Source organism: Rhinopithecus bieti, unplaced genomic scaffold (genome assembly GCF_001698545.2).
Source record: "Rhinopithecus bieti isolate Rb0 unplaced genomic scaffold, ASM169854v2 scaffold_5260, whole genome shotgun sequence".
NCBI classification, from domain to species: domain Eukaryota; kingdom Metazoa; phylum Chordata; class Mammalia; order Primates; family Cercopithecidae; genus Rhinopithecus; species Rhinopithecus bieti.
The window spans coordinates 7,586,008-7,606,088 of NW_016805896.1; the positions used below are offsets into that span (position 1 = coordinate 7,586,008).

Genomic DNA, 20,081 nt, shown 5'->3' on the forward strand with positions numbered 1-20,081 from the left:
TGGGTCCTAAAGGGTTTCATGCTGCACCCATGGCATTTGGACTTTTTTGTTAGAGTAGTAAAGAGCCATGGAAGGTTTCAAAGCAGGAGAATGATGTGAGCAGATTGGCATTAGGAAGGTTCTCATAGCTCTAGAATGGGAACCAGTTTAGATGGGTATTAGAATGTAATCAGCTGGGAGCTGCTGGGACCCTTATTAGGCCTAGAACAGAGGGGATGTGCAGAAGAGAATGGACCTGAGAGACAATGAGTTAGAACAATGACAATCAATTTACCCTGCTTAATTGAGTGCTTACTGTATACCAGGTGCCTGGTCCAAGTGCTTTGCATTTACACACACATTTAATCCAGCCTACAACCTTACAAAGTAGACACTATTATTATTAATATCTGCATTGTGTTGATGAGGGAAGTGGGTTAAGTAACTTACTGGGCCTGTGCTTGACAATTATGTATATAACTTTAAATATTATACAACAGCTATCAGGATTAGTGAAGCTTAATACAGTTTCATTGGCCCTTTCGTAATTGCCCTCCATCCGAAGGACTCTGAATGGGACTTGAGTTTATGTCCTTTCTGTATCTCCCTGGGTATATTTATAAATGTTACTCTAAATAGGTAGATCCAGCGCAGATGCTGAGGAAGGAACTCCAGCTGCTGTATAAATGAGAACAGTCTTAGGTGCCCCAAGGTTGTTGAATTCTCTGTAACGAAGACAGAGCCACAGCAGAGAATGTTCATGTTTATTAAACCAATGCAATTAAGTACTATGTGACTCTCTTGCATCCAGTTTTGGGATTTTTTTTTTTTTCCTTCCATTTTTGAAGAGAAGGGCATCTCACTGTGTTGCCCAGGCTGGTCTCAAACTCCTGGACTCAAGCTGTCCTCCTGCCTTGGCCTCCTGAAACATTGGAATACAGGCATGAGCCACTGCGTCAGCCGGGATTCTGTTCATTGCAAATTAAACGGAAACGTTTTTTACAAACTTCCCCATGGGTATATGGTTTCCCAGTGGTGGTCATTTGGATGGATGAGTGCCCCAGGGTGGCAGTTCAGGGTCGGGAATAGTGAGTCCATAAAGTAAGGGAGTCAGTGCCCAGCAGCAATTGAAACCATTAGCTGCATCCCAGGAGGTGAAGATGGCATTGGAGTTTAAATCATGGCGCCCATTTCCCTCAGTATCAGTGGCCAGCAGGGTTTTTTTTTTTCTTTTTTTTCCTGTTTTTAAATATTTTCTGGTCCCTAATATAGTTCTTTTGGCAAAAAAACAGAAAGACTTCCCTTTCTTCTTTCCCCTTCCTATCTAGGGTTGAAAAGTACAGTCAGAGGAGAAAAGAGAGGAAGTGTCAAGACCTCAGCATGACAGTTAGAGTAATAATTTTGAAACTATTTAAAGCTATGATAATTATGCTCAATTAACTTTAAAAAGCCAAGTGAAATTGTTGAAAATTATTTCAAACTTTATTCTTAAAGACTAATAGGTTTTGGCTGCATTTATTTCTCAATTAAATTTATCTGAGTTTAAGATTCTGTTTATCTCCAGAGCCTGCGGAGTGTGTTCTTTTGGCCTAGTGGCAATGTGAATGAAGTAGGCTGTACTGTTATGTGGCTCTTCCACTCACGTTAGGCGAGGTGACAACTGCTTTTGTATCATAATATCTCAAAGTATAAAATGGGTTTTGGTCGCTTTTTACCCATGAAGTCTTTTTGAAAGGTACTGTATAAACACAGCACTTGACCTGTCATTCTCTTCAATTCTGTATCTAGTCTGTACTGAAATAACAAGCTTCCTTCCTGTATTAGCATGTGTGATAGGCAGAATTCTGAAATGGCTCCCTTGTACTCATCCCCTGATGTTATGCTAGATTATGTTATGTGTATGGCAAAAGGGGATTTAAATTTTACAAATGTAATTAGCGTCCCTAATTGGTTGAAGCTAGTGTCTTAGTTCAGGCTGCCATAACAAAGTCCCATAGACCAGGTGACTTATAAACAACAGAAATTTATTTCTCACAGTTCTGGAGACTGGCATTCCAGGATCACGGTGCCAGTATGGTCAGGTTCTGGTGAGGGCCCTCTTGCAGATTGCAGGCTGCTGACCTCTCCTTGTATCACGTGGCAGGGAGAGAATGAGAGAGGTGCCTGGGGTCCCTTCACTAATCTTACCTATGAGGCTTTACCCTCATGACCTACTTACTTCCCAGATGCCCCACCTCCTCATACCATCACCCTAGAAGTCAGGATTTCTCACTTTGGGAGAACACAAGCATTCAGCTTATTATCCATGCAGGGAGACTGTCTTGGTGGCCCAACCTAATCAGGCAAGCCCTTTTGAATGCAAGAGATTTCCCTAGCTGGTCACAGAAGAGAAAGTCAGAGATATTTGAAGCCTGAGAGGGATTTAGCATGAGACAGGTTTTCTGGTGCTGAGAAGGGGATGGGGCCACTGGGCAAGGACCTGAGAATAGGAATCAAGAACAGTTTTCAGTGAATACCCAGCAAAAGGACAGGGACTTCAGCCTTAACAACTACAGCAGAATTCTGCCAACAAGAATGGGCTTAGAAGAGGACCCTGAATTCCAGATGAGAAAGCAGCCAGCTGACACTGATTTCAGCCTGAGTGGAGAGCCCAGCCTTGGGGTGCTAGACATCTGACTATATTTAAGCTGCTAAGTTTGTGGTAACTTGTTGCACAACATTACAAAACTAACACATTATCCTTCTCTTCATTTCTGTCTACTGATGCTGATTATTGGTCTTGAGAGTTGCAGTGTTAGCATCTCTCAAGCTTACAATATGTTTTCCATCTGTGGCCTTAAGAGCCACTGTTGCATTGAATGAACGAGAACCCCACTCATTTCTTTCCCCTTGTCTCTTTTGAAACCCCAAGTTCGATCTTATTGGTTCTGTTGTATTATGATACTTGGTATGGATTTCAACCTCTGGGGCAGGTAGGAAAGACCTTAACCTCTCAATTGAGAGGTTACTTGTTAAAGTATCATCATGCTTAAAGTGATTTGAGGATACAGGTTTCTTTCCCTTTTACTTTACTGAGTTAATTCTTGGTGATTTTATGTCATGCTCACCTTACCGTTTGGAGTGAGTCTGTTATTCCCATTTCGTATGTAGAAGACAAGCAAAAGAACAGTATGTGGCTACTACATAGTGAGGTGGAGTTGAGCCCTAGAGCAGAGCGAGGTGTGTGGGATGAACAGAGGGTGTTTACAGTACACAGCAACCAGGAGCCGTTGACTTTGGCTCATGGACTTTGACACCATGGACATCTGAGACTCATCAGGGAACTCTGTAAGCATAGCAAGAAGGAAGTCTCTAATTTTGACTGTCTCACAAGGGGGAAAAGAACATGCGTTGCTGTATTATATGTATGTGATTATTCTATTTTAGTCTCCTTGGTGTTTTTAGACACTTTATCTACTTTCCTTTTGCATCTAGAAAATATTGAAATGGAAATATTGAAAAATATGAGACGGAAGAAAATATTCTCATTTTATTAAGTTGATGGAGAGTTGGAATGGGGTGGAAAGGTTTTCATATTCTTTTTTTTTTTAAATTTTGTGGTTACATAGTAGGTGTATATATTTATAGGCTACATGAGATATTTTGGTACAGGCATGCAGTGTATAATAATCACATGAAAAATTGGGTATCTAGCTCCTCAAGCATTTGTCCTTTGTGTTACAAATAATCTAATTATACTTTTTTTAATGTATAATTAAATTATTAATATTGTTGACTATAGTCCCCCTGTTGTTCTATAAAGAGGGTCTTATTCTTCTTAACTTTTTTTGTGTGTGCCCATTAACCATCCCCACCTTCCTCCCACCCCCACTACCTTTCCCAACCTCTTGTAACCATCCTTCTATGTGCTGTCTTCATGAGTTCAGTTGTTTTGATTTTTAGATCCCACAGATAAGTGAGAACATGCGATGTTTGTCTTTCTGTGCCTGGCTTACTTCACTTAACATAATGACCTGCAGTAGCACCCACGTTCTTGTAGATGACAGGATCTCATTCTTTTTGATGGCTAAATAGTACTCCATTGTCTATAAGTACCACATTTTCTTTATCCATTCATCTGCCGATGGACGGATGCTTAGGTTGCTTCCGCATCTTGGCTGTGATGAACAGAGCTGCAACAAACATGGGAGTGTAAATACTTCCTTGTTATACTGATTTTCTTTGTTTTCTATCTATACTCAGCAGTGGGATTGCTAGATCATATGTTAGCTCTAATTTTAGTTTTTTGAGGAACCTCCAAACTGTTATCCAAAGTGGTTGTACTAATTTACATTACTACCAGCAGTGTATGAGGGTTCCCTTTTTTCCGTGTCCTTGCCGGCATTTGTTATTGCTTGACTTTGGATAAAAGCCATTTTAATTTGGGTGAAATGATATTTCATTGTAGTTTTGATTTGCATTTCTCTGATGATCAGTGATGTTGAGCACTTTTTCATATACCTGTTTGCCATTTGTATATCTTCTGAGAAATGTCCATTCAAATATTTTGCCCATTTTTAAATTCAATTATTAAATTTTTTTCCTATAGAGTTGTTTGAGCTCCTTATATATTCTGGTTATTAATCCCTTGTCAGATGAGGAGTTTGCAAATATTTTCTCCTATTCTGTGGGTTGTCTTCACTTCAATGATTCTTTTCTTTGCTGTGCACAAAGCCTTTTTACTTTATGTGACCTCATTTGTCCATTTTTGCTTTGGTTGCCAGTGCTTGTGGAGTATCACTCAAGAAATCTCTAGTCCAGTGTCCTGGAGAGTTTCCTCAGTGTTTTCTTTTAGTAGTTTCATAGTTTGAGGTTTTAGATTTTAGTCTTTAATCCATTCTGATATGGCAAGAGATAGGGGTCTAGTTTCATTCTTCTGCGTATGGATATCTAGTTTTCCCAGCACTGTTTGTTGAAGAGACTGTCTTTCCCCCAGTGCATGTTCTTGGAGCCTTTGTCAAAAGTGAGTTAATTGTAGGTGTGTGGATTTGATTCTGAGTTCTCTGTCCTGTTCCATTGTTCTATATGTCTGTTTTTATGCCAGTACCATGCTGTTTTAGTTACTATGGCTCTGTAGTATTAACATAATTTGAAGTCCAGTAATGTGATGCCTCCAGTTTGTTCTTTTGCTCAGGATAGCTTTGGTTATTCTGGGTCTTTTGTGGTTCCATATAAATTTTATGATTGTTTTTCCGTTTCTGTGAAGAATGACATTGGTATTTTGGTATGGATTGTGTTGAATCTGTAGATTGCTTTGAGTAGTATGGGCATTTTAACAACATTTGATTCTTCAAATCCATGAACAGGGAATATCTTTTCATTTTTTTGTGTCCTTTTCATTTCTTTCCTCAGTGTGTTATAGTTTTCATTGTAGAGATGTTTTACTTCTTTGGTTAAGTTAATTTCTAGGTATTTAATTTTATTTGTGGCTATTGTAAGTGATTGCTTTTTTGATTTATTTTTCAGATTGTTCACTGTTGGCATATAGAAATGCTGTTGATTTTTGTTTGTTGATTTTGTATCCTGGAACTTTACCAAATTTGTTTATCAGTTCTAATAATTTTTTGGTGGAGTCTTTATTTTTTTCTGGATATAAAATCATATATCATCTGCAAACAAGGACCATTTGACTTTTTCCTTTCCAATTTGGATGCGCTTTATTTCTTTCTCTTGTGTTCTCTTGTGTGATTGTTCTAGTTAGGACTTCCAGTACTATGTTGAATAACAGTGGTGACAATGGACATACTTGTGTTCCAGATTTTAGAGGAAAGGCCTTCAGTTTTGCCCCATTCAGTAGCATGCTAGCTGTGGGTCTGTCATATATGGCTTTATGATGTTGAGGTATGTTCCTTGTATACCCAGTTTTTTGAGGGTTTTTATCATGAAGGGATGTTGAGCTCTATTGAATGATTTTTCAGCATCAATAAAATGACCATATGGTTTTTGTCCTTCATTCTGTTGATATGATGTGTCACATGGATTGATTTCTGTGTGTTGAACTGTCCTTGCATCCCTGGGATAAATCCCCCTTGGCTTTGATGAATGAGCTTTTCAGTATATTGTTGAATTTAGTTTGCTAGTATTTTATTGAGGATTTTCTGCATCAATATTCATCAGAGATAATGCCCTGTAGTTTTTTTGTTTGTTTTGGTGTGCCTTTGTCTGGTTTGGGTATCAGGGTAACACTGACCTCGTAGAATGAGTTGGGAAGTATTCCCTCTTCCTCTACTTTTCTTTTTTTTCAGAGCAGTTTGAGTATGATTGGTATTAGTTCTTTTTAAATGTTTGTTAGAATTCAGCAGTGAAGCCCTCAGGTCCTGGGCTTTTATTTACTAGGAGACTTTTATCATGGCTTTGATCTCATTACTTGTTATTAGTCTGTTCAGGTTTTGATTTCTTCCTAATTCAGTCTTGGCAGATTGTATATGTCTAGGAATATATCCATTTCTTCTGGATTTTCCAATTTATTGGCATATAAGTTGCTCATGGTAGCCACTAATGATCCTTTGACTTTCTGTGGTATCAGTTGTAATATCTCCTTTTTTATTTCTAATTTTATTTATTTGACTCTTCCCTCTTTTTTTCTTAGTCTGGCTAAAGGTTTGTCGATTTTGATTATCTTTTCGAAAAGCCAAGTTTTCATTTCATTGGTATTTTGTATTGTGTTCTATATTTCAAATTCATTTATTTCTGCTCTGATTTTTATTATTTCTTATACTAATTTTGGATTTTGTTTGCCCTTGCTTTTCTAGTTCTTTAAGATACATCACTGGGTTATTAATTTGAAGGTTTTTTCCTTTTTGATGTAGGCACTTATAGCTATTAACTTTCCTTTTAGCACTGCTTTCGCTGTATCCCATAGGTTTTAATATGTTGTGTTTCCATTATCGTTTGTTTCAATACGTTTTTAACTTTTCTTCTTAATTTCTTCGTTGACCCATTGGTCACTCAGGAGTATGTTGTTTAGTCTCCACGTGTTTACATAGTTTCGGAAATTTTTCTTGTTATTGATTTGTAGTTTTATTCAGTTGTGGTCAGAAGAAGGTGCTTCATATTATTTCAATTTTTTTTTTTTTGCATATTTTAAGACTTGTTTTATGACTTAACCGTTTTTGTTGTTGTTGTTGTTGTTTTGTTTTTTGTTTTTTGTTTTTTTTTTTGAGACGGAGTCTCGCTCTGCCGCCCAGGCTGGAGTGCTGTGGCCGGATCTCAGCTCACTGCAAGCTCCGCCTCCCGGGTTCACGCCATTCTCCTGCCTCAGCCTCCCGAGTAGCTGGGACTACAGGCGCCCGCCACCTCGCCCGGCTAATTTTTTTGTATTTTTTAGTAGAGACGGGGTTTCACCGTGTTAGCCAGGATGGTCTCGATCTCCTGACCTCGTGATCCGCCCGTCTCGGCCTCCCAAAGTGCTGGGATTACAGGCTTGAGCCACCGCGCCCGGCCAACCGTTTTTTTTGTGTAACCACTTACTTCAGGTAAACTTCTTCAATTAGTTGCCCTTATCTGAAAAAAATAACTCGTATGTTTATATATGCTTAATGATATTCCAACTGTCTTTCTTCATGTCTGTATACTCATCTATTTGTCTGTCTGAGAAATTTAGAAAATAGTCACTGGATCAAGTCGACACAGTGATTTGCTGATGGATCTTGGTGAAGGACAGTCCTTAATTTATTGAGCCAAGCTGTACTGATCCCTTATTTTGTCATTGTCTGTGAAAACCTTAAAATGTTATTCCAATTTAATGTAATTTAAACTTTGCAAATAGCGATCTTTTATCTATAATTTTTTGTACACTTTCAGTCATTAAAATAGATTTTTCATTTAAAAAAAGTATATGGGTATACAATAAACTTATGAACTCTCACAGCTATAGCTTGCCTCCCCTTAAGCCAGATAAATATTCCACGTCTCAGATTACAAGTTTAGGAAATATTCCTATGTAAGTATGACTAAGTGTCAAAGTGATTTTCTTTTGTTACATTTTGCCCCAGAAAATTATACTAGTAATTTATTCGTAAGCAGTATAATTGCTTGGGAATGTAACCACAGTAACAATTTAATTGATGGTATCTTTCAGTCAGTATCTGTAAACTCTTGGGGTTGGTTTTGGTGGAGTTTTTTTTTTTCCTCATCTTTAGAGTTTTAAAAAGAAATGATAGCTGTTTTAAAAGCTTTAGAGTTTTAAAAGAATGATAGCTGTTTTGTTTTCCAGTTCAATTTTAAGAAGTTGCACCCTACTTAACAGAGACACTTATTTTACTTCTTTTAGGCCTATTATATCTTTATAGCCCTATCTATAAAACTTAATGATCTGGGTTTTTTTAGTGTTTGCTTATTTCCATTATTTTGATATAGTGCCCTTTCATGTTGAACTTTTTTATTGTGTGCGTTTTGAAGTCATGGATGTAGAATGTCATCTAGCCACTGTCTTCAGGGCAACCCACCTGGCAAAATAAAATAGTATGCATTTTTCTTATTAACCCTCTGTTATGTGTACAGATCATATTAAAATTCGGTGGTTTTATATATTGATACTGGAAACATCATTAGGTTTTCAACATTGACATTTGTATGAGTCTTTGTTTCTTTCAAGTTGTATGTGGTTTTGATTTTAAGGTGAAGCAGTATTTTTGGAAATCTACTTAATGTGAGTGACTCCCCCAAACTGTCAAATATGTAGTTGAAACATTTTTCTGAAGGATATATATTTGGTATGACTTCTGGTACAATGAATTATATTTTATAATTTGATTCTCTTGTATTTTATGTTTGTTTAATTTGTCACATAATAAAATTCAAAGGAAGCTATGCCAGATTTGAAACTGACACTGAAAATCCCTAACGTTTGACCTGCAATCCCAGCTACTCAGGAATCTAAAACACGAGAATCGCTTGAACCCGGGAGACGGAGGTTGCAGTGAGCCGAGATTGCTCCGCTGCACTCCAGCCTAGGTGATGGAGTGAGACTCTGTCTCAAAACAAAACAAAACAAAACAAAACACTGAAGTCATATTTGTTGAGAGACTTCTATCTACACAGTACTCTATTGAGTCCTTTATATTTATACTCATAAAAGCATCTCAACTTCCTTATGTAATTATTAATACTATTATTTTAAATGTGAGAACACTGAAGGCTCAAGATGTTAAGTAATTTACCCATGATCATATAGTTAGTTAATAATAGAACCGTGCTTTGAGAGGCCAAGGTGGCAGGATCTCTTGCGACCAGGAGTTTAAGACCAGCCTGGGCAACATAGGGAGAGATCCTGTTTCTACAAAAACTAAAAAACATCCAGTGTGGCAGTGCATACCTGTAGTACCAACAATTTGGAAGACTAAGGCAGGAGAATCATTTGAGCCCAGGAGTTCATGGCTACAATTGAGCTATGATCGTGCCAGTGCACTCCAGGCTGGGCAACAGAGTGAGACTGTCTCTAAAAATATATCAATAAATATAAATAAACCACAGTTTCAACTAAATCTGGCTGTAAATCCAATCCTAGGCTATTTCTGAGAGAATGCACACTGTGTCTCACCTACCAGGTAGAATAATAAATTCATTTAAGTTACTGGAAGCAGAGAGTTGGGGATGGAGAGGTTGGGATCTTAGAAACATGGCTGGTCATTTGGCCTCTGATGTCTGGTATAGCCTGAGATGACACCTGTCTGCTTCTGTGATTCTCTTACTTTCTCTGTCTTCTGTGTGTCTTTTATGGTGTGAGCATCTCTTCACACAGTGTTATAGATACACACATTGCACAAACCAAATGCATCATCTTACGACCTGTCCAACAGTGGAGGACAAACTGGATGTATCAGACTTACTGAGAGGAATGTCTCTATATTGTAGTTTAATGGATTTTCAAAGAGTAATCCTTTGATGTAAATCTGAGCCCCCTCTCTCACCTGCGTGCCTGAAATATTCCATGGTATGTGTCAGGTCTTGTGCTAAGAGATTTAGTATATTTTGAATGTTTGCAGAAATACTGGTACTACAGTTGCTCATCTGTTTTTCTGAAAGTTGCTTGGTGTAGAAATCTTACCTTTTAAATATTAGTTACAGTTCAGTATTTCAGGGTGTAAAATTTCAGATTTGAATTAAGGCATACTTCTGTTTCATACAGCAGGAGTCTATTATATGTAATTCCTGGTCATTCTACTGTTGAGAAAGGAGTCTTTTGTCCAAGGGTTCATTTGAAAAGAGGTAATAATATATCCCTAATCTTTTTTTCTCTTTTGTATCATGCATTCCTGTTTGCTTAGATTTCACCTTGAAGTTCTTTGACTTCATTACCACATATTGCTTTGTCTAGATTAATCTCGATTTTCTTCTTTTCTTACTGGGATTTCACAGTAAACTGTAAAATGTAGAAACAAAATTCTTTCACTTGCTTGGAGTTCAAGTTTATAGTCTTTGGACCTTTGAATAAAGTACTCACCCAAAAATAGGATTTTAATGTAGCTTTGTTGATGTTTAAGGTAGGAAGATATCAATAGAAAATACCTGAAAAAAGTTTTTTTTTCTTATACATTCTGCTTTCTTTGAGGGGCTTAAATGTTTAAAATCTGAGTGCTTAATTTATATTTAGATGTATTTGATATGAACATTCACCAATTTATACCTAAGATAGTTCATGTAGAAAGCAGTTGTTACACACTTGCTCTATTGCCTAGTGGTCTTGTGGAATGCAAACAGCAGAAAAAGAGATGATGTTGAGCCAAAAGAGCTGATAGGCTAATTGGGGAGATGAGGGTTTCTGCTTGTTTCATGGTGTACACACCAAGGAAAGATAGGTGCTATGGGGACTTAAGTGCATCTTTAGCACTTATTCTGTCATTACTTTTCTAAACATTTTATATTTCTAGTCAATACAGGAATTAGAAGTCACTTTTAGATTAGTCAACATTATATGACAGCAGATACATAGCTTAACTTAATCAGAATGTTTTCCCAGAACAAAAATATTCTGAGGGATGTAAAGGAAAAAACCTTTCTGATTTGATTGGCATATAGATTCTGCTCCCAAAAGTTAAGTTGCTTTCTTTTAAATTTTTGGACATTTTCAGAAAACAGGGAGCTCCTAATCATGGGTTGCACTAGAATTTCTGTGCTACATGTTTAAGGCCTAAGGTACAAGAGAAGGGATTGAGAGTTGGTTACTGGGTACTGAGTCTTAACAATAGTCAAATGGGTACAGAAGCCACAGTCTGTGCCGTGGCTTTCCCTTTCTGTTGTACTCACTGTTTGATATCAGTCAGGTATTAATGCTGACGTTAAGTTCTCCTGCTGATGGTTAATTCTAGGACAGATGTTTCATCTGTATTCCTCACAGTTTTTTGCCATTAATATAAAAGCACTCATTGTTTTTCTCTCTGCATTGGGGATACTTGATACCACCCCGTTTAGACTTATGCCCCTTACTTAGTTTATCAATAACTTAGAATCAAAGCATATAATATATACAAATTTAACCATTCAAATAGTGAGTTAACAAATACCTCTTTTTTGTAAATAGACACAAGTACGGAGTTTTTTTTTATTAAAGGTGTGACAATATTTTTAGTGATTTTAGGGTAATCTTGGCTTTCTGAAGTAATCTAGAGTTAGCAAAAGTAATACAGCCTCTACAATCAGAAACTAGGAAGCCTGAAATAATATATTAGAAGCAATATTGATAAATACTGTAAACCCAATGGAATTATTTTGAAGTTAAAAAAAAATTAGATACCAACCTTGTTCAAAATTTACAATCTAGAACCAGGCTTAGACAGTACTTCCTTAGATTGACACCTTTAGTAAAGTTGGTTTAAAAAAAAAAAAAAAAAAAAAGACAAAACTCTACTTTTGTGTGTTGGAAGTAGTACATATATTTTGATGGAGTCATGCAGGCATTGCAGTATTTAAACTTTATTTAAATGCTCCTGTGCATCAATTTCAGCTTGGACTCAAGTCACAGAGACCCAAAGTGAAGTCTAGCTAGGAGATCTGAGGTTGATGCTGCTCAGGATGACAGGGACCCAGGTTTTTTTCTCAGTTGTTGCTATTTCTTGGCCTCAATTCCAGTCCTAACTTCCCTTCAAGATCTGAGATGGTCGCTGGCACTCTAGTAATGTCATCTACATTCCATCTGTCAGAAAGAATAAAGAGGGAAAAGAAGGGCCCATTCTTTTTAAAGATAGATCTTTGTTGCCACTTATGTTCAGCATTGTACTGGAGATTCTAGCTAGGGCTATTCGGCAAGTAGAAGAAAAAACGTGGCATCCAGTTTGGAAAAGGAGAAGTAAGACTGTATCTTTTCAGAGATGACATGAATTTGCATACAGAAAATCCTAAGGAATCTATTTGTTTTTGGTTTTTGTTTGTTTGTTTTTGAGACAGTTTCACTCTTGTTGCCCAGGCTGGAGTGCAATGGTGAGATCTCGTCTCACTGCAGCCTCCACTCAGAACCACTGTCACCGTCTTCCTTAAGGCTGCCGATCCTTCTCACACACAGGGACCATTGGCCCTGAGACAAGCAACTGTGTTCTCATTTTTACACATGATTAGAACAGGACAGCAACTAAACTCAAGTGCCACTGTTGCTGTCTATAGTGGTTGTTTTTCCAGAGCACCTCATGTCTTAGTATCCACAAAACAATAGCACCTAGTAATGCGCTGCATTGTTGAAGTCAATGAGAGTAGAAACGTAGGCACTTGCATAGTGTTGGAGGATCATTTGGGATAGCTGAAAGTTAGAGGTGACTTTTAGCATAGTAATAAAATTATTCATTGTGGCTGCTCAGATTTAGGACACTGATTTTCTGTTACATTCCTGGTATCTGTCCAGAAACTTTGTCTTTTTAAAATCCATACTATGCTTTGCAGGAAGCTTTTATCATCAGGTGGCTTCAGATAGTTTTATTTGATTGATACCAGTGTCTGTTCCTTCCTCTTCAGTCTTACACTTTCTTATAATACCTCAACCATTGGGCTAAAAGCAGTTTCTTCTCTTGTTCCAAGAGCTTTCTTTTCCCACTGAAGACATTTTGGTTTTTTCAGTTTCCATTGACTTCATTTATTACCTGTACTTCAGTGATGTCCTATAACCACATCCTTCCTTATCACTTTATCATTTCTCCCTCTTAGAAGTTAGTTGCCAATTAGTTATTTTTTTCAGAGTTCTCCTCCTCTTTTTTGACTTTCTGTTTGGAACACCTTGCTGCCTTTTCACAGACAACATTTTCATTTTTTGATTTCATGATTGTTCTTTCATTGTTTTATAACAGTTTTCTATGATTTCACCTCTTTCCCCCCACCACATACCGTTTCTTTACTCATCATGTAATTTGATTATAGTCCATCAGGACAGAGAAGTACTACCAGAATGTCATGTTGTATTCTCACAGTAAACAGTTCTTGTTTGTTTATAAGACAGGAAAACAACTAAGACATCATTTGTTTTAAATGTGTGAGGATGCTAGGCTGGGCACGGTGGCTAACGCTTGTAATCCCAGCACTTTGAGAGGTTAAGGCGGATGGATTGCTTGAGTCCAGGAGTTTGAGACCAGCTTGGGCAACGTGGTGAAACCCCCTCTCTACAAAAAAGAAGAATAAAAAATAATGTTTGAAGATGCGAATTAAATAGTGTTTAATTATATCCCTCAGTTTATAGAATCAAATGTAACTAAAAGAATGAGGAATGGCATTTTTTAATCTAAGCTACCTTTGCAAGGTGAAGGTAAGTTTGTATGTGTGAAGAATAGTTAGAAAGAACAACCTGTGTAATAAAACTTCAGTGATGATTAGAATCAGAAGACTGCTGGTGTTGAGGGTTATGTATATAGATGTTTTAGTTTGGGTAGGCTAACTGCTGTAACCAAAAAGAAAAACTGCAACACATCACAGGCATAATATCACAGTAGAATGGTATTTCTCACATAACAACTCAGTATGTGACCGGTCAGGGCCTAGGTAGATGGTTTGTTTGAATACATATGAATTGAGAAAACCGGCCTGCTTGCAGCTGTGCTATCTTCACTTTTTTCCAAGGTATTCCTGAGAATCAATATTTAGCCATTGGTCCAGAAAAGAGCACAGAGGATAGCTTATGAGCAGCTTTCATGGGTAAGGCCAGGACAGGAAGTAGGAAATGTCATTTCTATTCATACATCATTGGCTAGAACTCAGTGACATGGCACACTTAACTGCAAGGGCAGTTAGGGATTGTGGTCTACTGTGCACCTGGAAGGAAGAGGACTCTTACTTGGTAGTCAGCCCCTTCCATTGAAGGTATTTTGAAAAAAGTTTAAATTGTTAAGAGAAGGCCGGGCTCGGTGGCTCAAGCCTGTAATCCCAGCATTTTGGGAGGCGAAGGTGTGCGGACCACTTGAGGTCAGGAGTTCGAGACCAGCCTGGCCAACATGACAAAACCGCATCTCTACTAAAAATACAAAAATTAGCCAGACATGATGGTGTACACCTGTAATCTCAGCTACTCAAGAGGCTGAGGAAGGAGAATCACTTGAACCCGGGAGGCGGAGGTTGCAATGAGCCAAGATGGCACCACTGCACTCCAGCCTGGGTGATAGAGTGAGACTCTGTCTCAAAAAAAAAAAAAAAAAAAAAAAATTGTAAGAGAAGTACAGTGGTTTGGGTATTTAACTGACTCAGTAAGTTTCCTTTCTACGTGAAAAGGACAAGTAAACATAATTAAAATTATGCCACACTATTTATTAAAAGAGGAAGAATAAGTACAGTATTATAACTTGAATAGCTTTCCTTTTGATGTTGGTAAAATAATGCACAACTGTTAAATTAGATTGATAATAAGTGCCAAGACAGAAATCATAGAACTTATTAAATTATTCATTGTTTAATAGATCTAGCTAAGACATAAGGAACAGTTTACGTCCGTGACAGATAAAAACAATGTCAAGTTCAGCCAATCTGATTCTTATTATATATGTACTAACAAATCAGATTATTTCAGTGGGGCCATATTAGTCAGTCAACAACTATTTAAATGTCTACTACTATAGACAAGGCTCTACCACAGTGCTGAGAAAAAATCAGGCTAATGAAGAATAAAAACATACTTTAAAAAGAAAAATAATCTGTCATATAAGGTTATATATTAGCAAAGTTAGGTATTTCGGAGTTGAAGGGATTAAACATGCATGCCTTCTGCAGGGATACAGCTTCAGATGGTTTACCAAGCCAGTTACTCTGATGTGAAATACAATACTCTAAGTACAAAGAAACACAAATGTGAAAAAGAAAAAAAAAAGCCTTAATATACGAGCACACAACTTACAGAGTTAACTAAAATCACGTATACTTGCCTTTTATTTGTTCTGTCAACTGGGGTTTGTTTTGTGCAACATAAGAATGGCAAGAAACAAACCCAAAAACCCAACATGAGCATGTGTCTGTTTTGTTCTCTGGATTCATCCCAACCTTAAAAGAAAACTCATCAGTAGTTAAGCTAACAAGTTTATTATTAACATATTATATTTAGTCATCCGAATGTCTTTCCTCTTCATGTTTAAAAATAAAAAAGCATTTAATAGAGATTTGGGCTCTGCTGTGACAGATGTTACATAACTACTTACATTGATTCACAACCATCCTAAGTAATTCGGAAGGGTGCTTTAATTCATAAAGGCACTGTAGTTATGCGGTAATTCAGATACATTCAACTGTAAGGAAGGTAATGACAATTTGGACAAAGCTAAAATACTTAACAATCAGCATAAAAAAATAAGATTCAGTGTCCAGGGAGAAATATTCTAAATAAAGATTAATAGCATGTTATGGTCCTGCAAACCTTTGTTCCTTATTCCTTACAACCATGTTTTTCAAAGTTGGTGAATGTCTAGACCAGTTTTAAAAGGGAAAAAAATGCTTGTAATTTCTACAGGTTAAGTTATTTTTATTGTGTTGGCATTTAAATATTAATACATAAACATTAAAAAGTTGATCTAAGATTTCTGTACTCATGGCTTTAAAACAAACTTATAAATTCAGCATAGACTGTAAGCAAAGCTATAAAATCAGTGCAGTTTAAATGAGTAGGATTAGGACCAGGGCTGGGCTCAGTGGCTCACACCTGTAGTCCCAGCACTTCGGGAGGCTGAGGCAGGAGGATCACTTGAGCCTGAGAAGTTGACGCTGCAGTGAGTTGTGATTGAACCACTTCATGCCAGACTGGGCGACAGAGCGAGAACCTGGCTCAAAACAAAAACGAAGAAAGATTAGAATCAGGAAGACATTCACAAAGGTAGCACTTGAGTTAGGGTGAGGAACTGGGTAAGTAAGGATTGAGAGATAAAGGCCAAGGCAAGGAAACTGAAGTGAGCAGAGGGCTCATATTAAGTGAGAATACAGCATGTATGTAAGCAGGGAACGGTCCCTTTGGGTTTTGTGTAGGTTGGGAGCGGGAGGGGGTAACATAAGGTAGTAAACTATTAGAAATAAATCATGGGGACCTTGAGTATTGGACTCAGGGCCTCATTCTGTATGAATGGAACTGCTGAAGGCATGTGAGTAGTACTACATTTTCATTTTTTAAAATGTTATCTGCAACAATATTTAAATATATTAGGAGAATAAAAAGATTGAGACCGGGCACAGTGGCTCACTCCTGTAATCACAGCACTTTGGGAGGCCGAAGCAGGCAGATCACTTGAGGCCACGAGTTTGAGACCAGCTTGGCCAACATGGTAAAACCTAAAAATACAAAAGTTAGATGGGTGTAGTGGTGCATGCCTGAAATCCCAGCTACTCGGGAGGCTAAGGCACGAGAATCGCTTGAAGCTGGGAGACAGAGGTTGCAGTGAGCTGAGATCACACCACTGTATGTACTTCAGCCTGGGCAACAGAGCAAGACTGTCTCAATAAAAGAAAAAGAAAGAAAGAAAAGATTGAAAATCCAGCCAAAAGGTCCACTCCACAAGCACAGGTACATGGTTCATTACCAAGTTTCCAGGTCCTAGAACATAATTGGCCCTCAATAAGTGGGTAGTGATTGAATATATGATGCCTAATGAAGGACAGAGGGACATCTAGTTAGAAATATGTAGGAAATAAAGTCTAGAATAGGACTCAGAATAAAAGTTAGCAACTGGTATTAACAAGGATTTTGGAGTTGTCTGCAACTAATTGAATTCTTGAGAAATATGTAAGATTCGTAGAGGAGACAGGGTGAACAGGCTAAGGGGTGGAGCCTCAATAACTCCTACAGTTATGGCAAATGTCAAGGAGAAAGCACTGAGAGAAAATACCAAGCAGGGATCAGAAAGGTGGCTCAGGAGATCTGTTGGCCCAGAAGCCAAAGGAGCAGAAAAGAGAATTACCCATTTGCGCATGTCCAGCTTATAAATGTTTATTTTGGATTTTGAAATTGAATCCTTTTTTTTTTAAAGCAGACTAACTTTGCAGGTTTCATGGATTCTAGTTATCCTAGTGTTAAAAATTATTTTAACAGGTAGGTAAGACTTAATGTTGAAAGGATCAAGGTCAAATGGGGCAAGTAAAATCCAAGCATATCCCAGAAGCATGTTAAATGTGGGGAAATTTCAGGATGGCATTCACATATTTTGGAATTTGACATGCAGTTCTTTTAGACTTCTCCTTACTACATCATTGAGTTAAATATGTAAATTTTAGTACATTATATGTAGTAGTTAAGCAACAGAATAATTATGTCACAAAATTGTTTACTTTATGAATTCATTTAGTGTAATGTCTCTATTAGTGGCCTACCCCAGGATATTTTAGGTGATTATATTAAGTTTTATTTCTGGACAATTTTTCTGGAACTTATTTTGCCTAAAGCAGGCACACAGCTCAGTTAAAATAAAATAAAAAAAAACATAAGCTCAAAAATAGGCATTGGTTTCTTACTACTTTATGGCTTTAAAAATCATTCTGAATCCTCTTACTGGAGTGTTTACTACACCAGCTAGCAGTAGGACTTAACATTAAATTTTCATTTTGATTAACTTGACTGCAGTTGTTTCTTGGCTGCCTCTTTAGAGCCCACTGTGGGATAAAATTAAAACAGTTTTTATGATACAACAATTTAGTTGCAGAAAACAACGTTTATTTCCCCCTGAGTGGCAGTGTGTTCTACCTCTGGGTTTTCTGCGTACGCCCCATGTGTCTGGTTTCTCTCTTCTCCAATCCATCTTTTAGAGTTCCACCAGATTAATTTTTCTAAAGCAGAGCTTTGGCCATCTTCTCATCTAGAACCCTTCAGTGGTTCCCCTTTGCCTCTCTCTTACCTAAGCCCAGCTCATTCTTCAAAGAAAGAGCAGCTCACATGCTGTATTTGCCCTTTCACATTTTTCTTGATCTCCTCTGCTGAAATCCCGATCTCTGCTCTGCATTTCGTATTCCTCTTGCATAGCACTCATCATGGCTTCTCTTATGTAAAATTACATAGGAACCCACCTCACCCTCAAGAATGAGTTCTTGAATGTAGGGACCAAGTCTTCTTTATATTTTTGCCCACTCGCTCATTGCCATTTGCATAAAAAATAATAAATGTTTGTTGGATAACAAATGAATGTTTGTTGGAATAGTTAAAAATAAATGTGTGAACTGTCCCCTGTTCTAGATAATCCTGATCATCTTAACCATTACTTCCCCCCCCCAGCATCTCTCATCTTCGAATTAATTTGTAATTTAATTACTTATGTTTGTTACTGGTGTTGGCTGTTTTCTCCCTGTTGAATAGTAAGTGCCCTGGGGCAGTGATCTTGGGTTTGTTCACTGGTGTGTGCCTAGCACTCAAAACAGTGCTTGTTATATTGGTTGAGTGAATGAATGAAACTTGAAGCCAAAGGTCTGTTTCTCCCTGTCCTTTGGATTATTGTCAGTGGTTTTCAAGGTAAGGGACATTGTGGCATTGGAAGAGCAGGAAAGAGATGGAGAGAGACCCCAAAGTCAGCTTCTGCCATTTGCTAAGCTGTGCAGCTTTGGGCAAGTTTCTCGACTCCTCTGAAGGTCATTTCCTAATTTGTTAAAGGTTAATATAACTTGAATTACAGTATTTATAGAAGCATTACATTTTAGGAGGAAAAAGCATACCATAAAATTAATAACTTATGTGTCCTGATCACTGCTAATACCTGCTAGACCTGGTGCTACACACTTTCCGTTCACTGTCTCTGTGCATCTCCACATCCACTCTGTGCAGCAGGGCCTGTTGTATTAATAACTCTGTCTCACAGGTGACAGGAGGAGGTTCCTGCCCAAGACCACACTGTGGTGGGTAGCAGGACATCGCTTGAGACCCAGGTCTGTGGGACTCTGAACCTGCTGCTTGTAACTCCTGCCTACTGTGCATACGCTCAACAGGGGGCTGCGTGATTTCTCCTTTGGAGCAGCAGTTCTAGATTTTTCCTTCCTGCCCTAAGGTGGTTGAGGGATACAAAGGGCTCATGAGTACCATTGGCCCCCAGGCAGTATCTTTCTGAAAAAAGGAGACCACATCTTCTCAAGAGGTGATGGGCAGCAGAGCCTGGTTTGAAAAATCCCCCCTGATGAATTGGATTCTGCCCCTCCTGCTAATGGACCTCTACTTCCAGATCTGTTTCTTTTCTCTCCCTGTCCCCTTATAAGGTTTTTAACTCTTTGTATTTTGTACTATAAAGTATTCCTGCTTTGAGACTGTTTTAATCTTTTTATTTTATTTTATTTTTATTTTTTAAGACAGAATCTCACTCTGTTACCCAGCCTGGAGTGCAGTGGCACAATCTCAGCTCACTGTAGCTTCCACCTCCCAGGCTCAAGCGATCCTCCCATCTCAGCCTCCTGAGTAGCTGGGACTACAGATATGCACCACCACACCTGGCTAATTTTTGTATTTTTTTTTTTTTGTAGAGATGGGGTTTTGCCTTGTTCCCCATGCATGTCTCAAACTCCTGGACTCAAGCAGTCCTCCCAGCTGGAGTGTTGGGATTATAGGCATGAGCCACCATGCCAGGCCAAGACTGTTTTAAAGGTTGTTGCATTACTGTTTTGGAATCAAATTAGATAGTTTAGGTTGGGATAGCCAAGTTGATCATTACAGT

General features: G+C 38.0%; 1 protein-coding gene across 4 annotated transcripts in view; it reads left to right on the forward strand.

Moving 5' to 3' along the window:
* Nucleotides 1–20,081, forward strand: part of GAREM1 (GRB2 associated regulator of MAPK1 subtype 1) — a 204,256-nt gene that overhangs the window by 51,988 nt on the left and 132,187 nt on the right. The window contains exon 1 of one of the 4 annotated variants that reach the window (XM_017874080.1): nucleotides 7,414–7,493. The exons of the other annotated variants lie outside the window; for them this stretch is intronic. The gene's annotated coding sequence lies outside the window, so the exon portion shown is untranslated. Of the gene's footprint in view, nucleotides 1–7,413; nucleotides 7,494–20,081 lie in introns of those variants that run through there. 4 annotated transcript variants of the gene reach the window in all.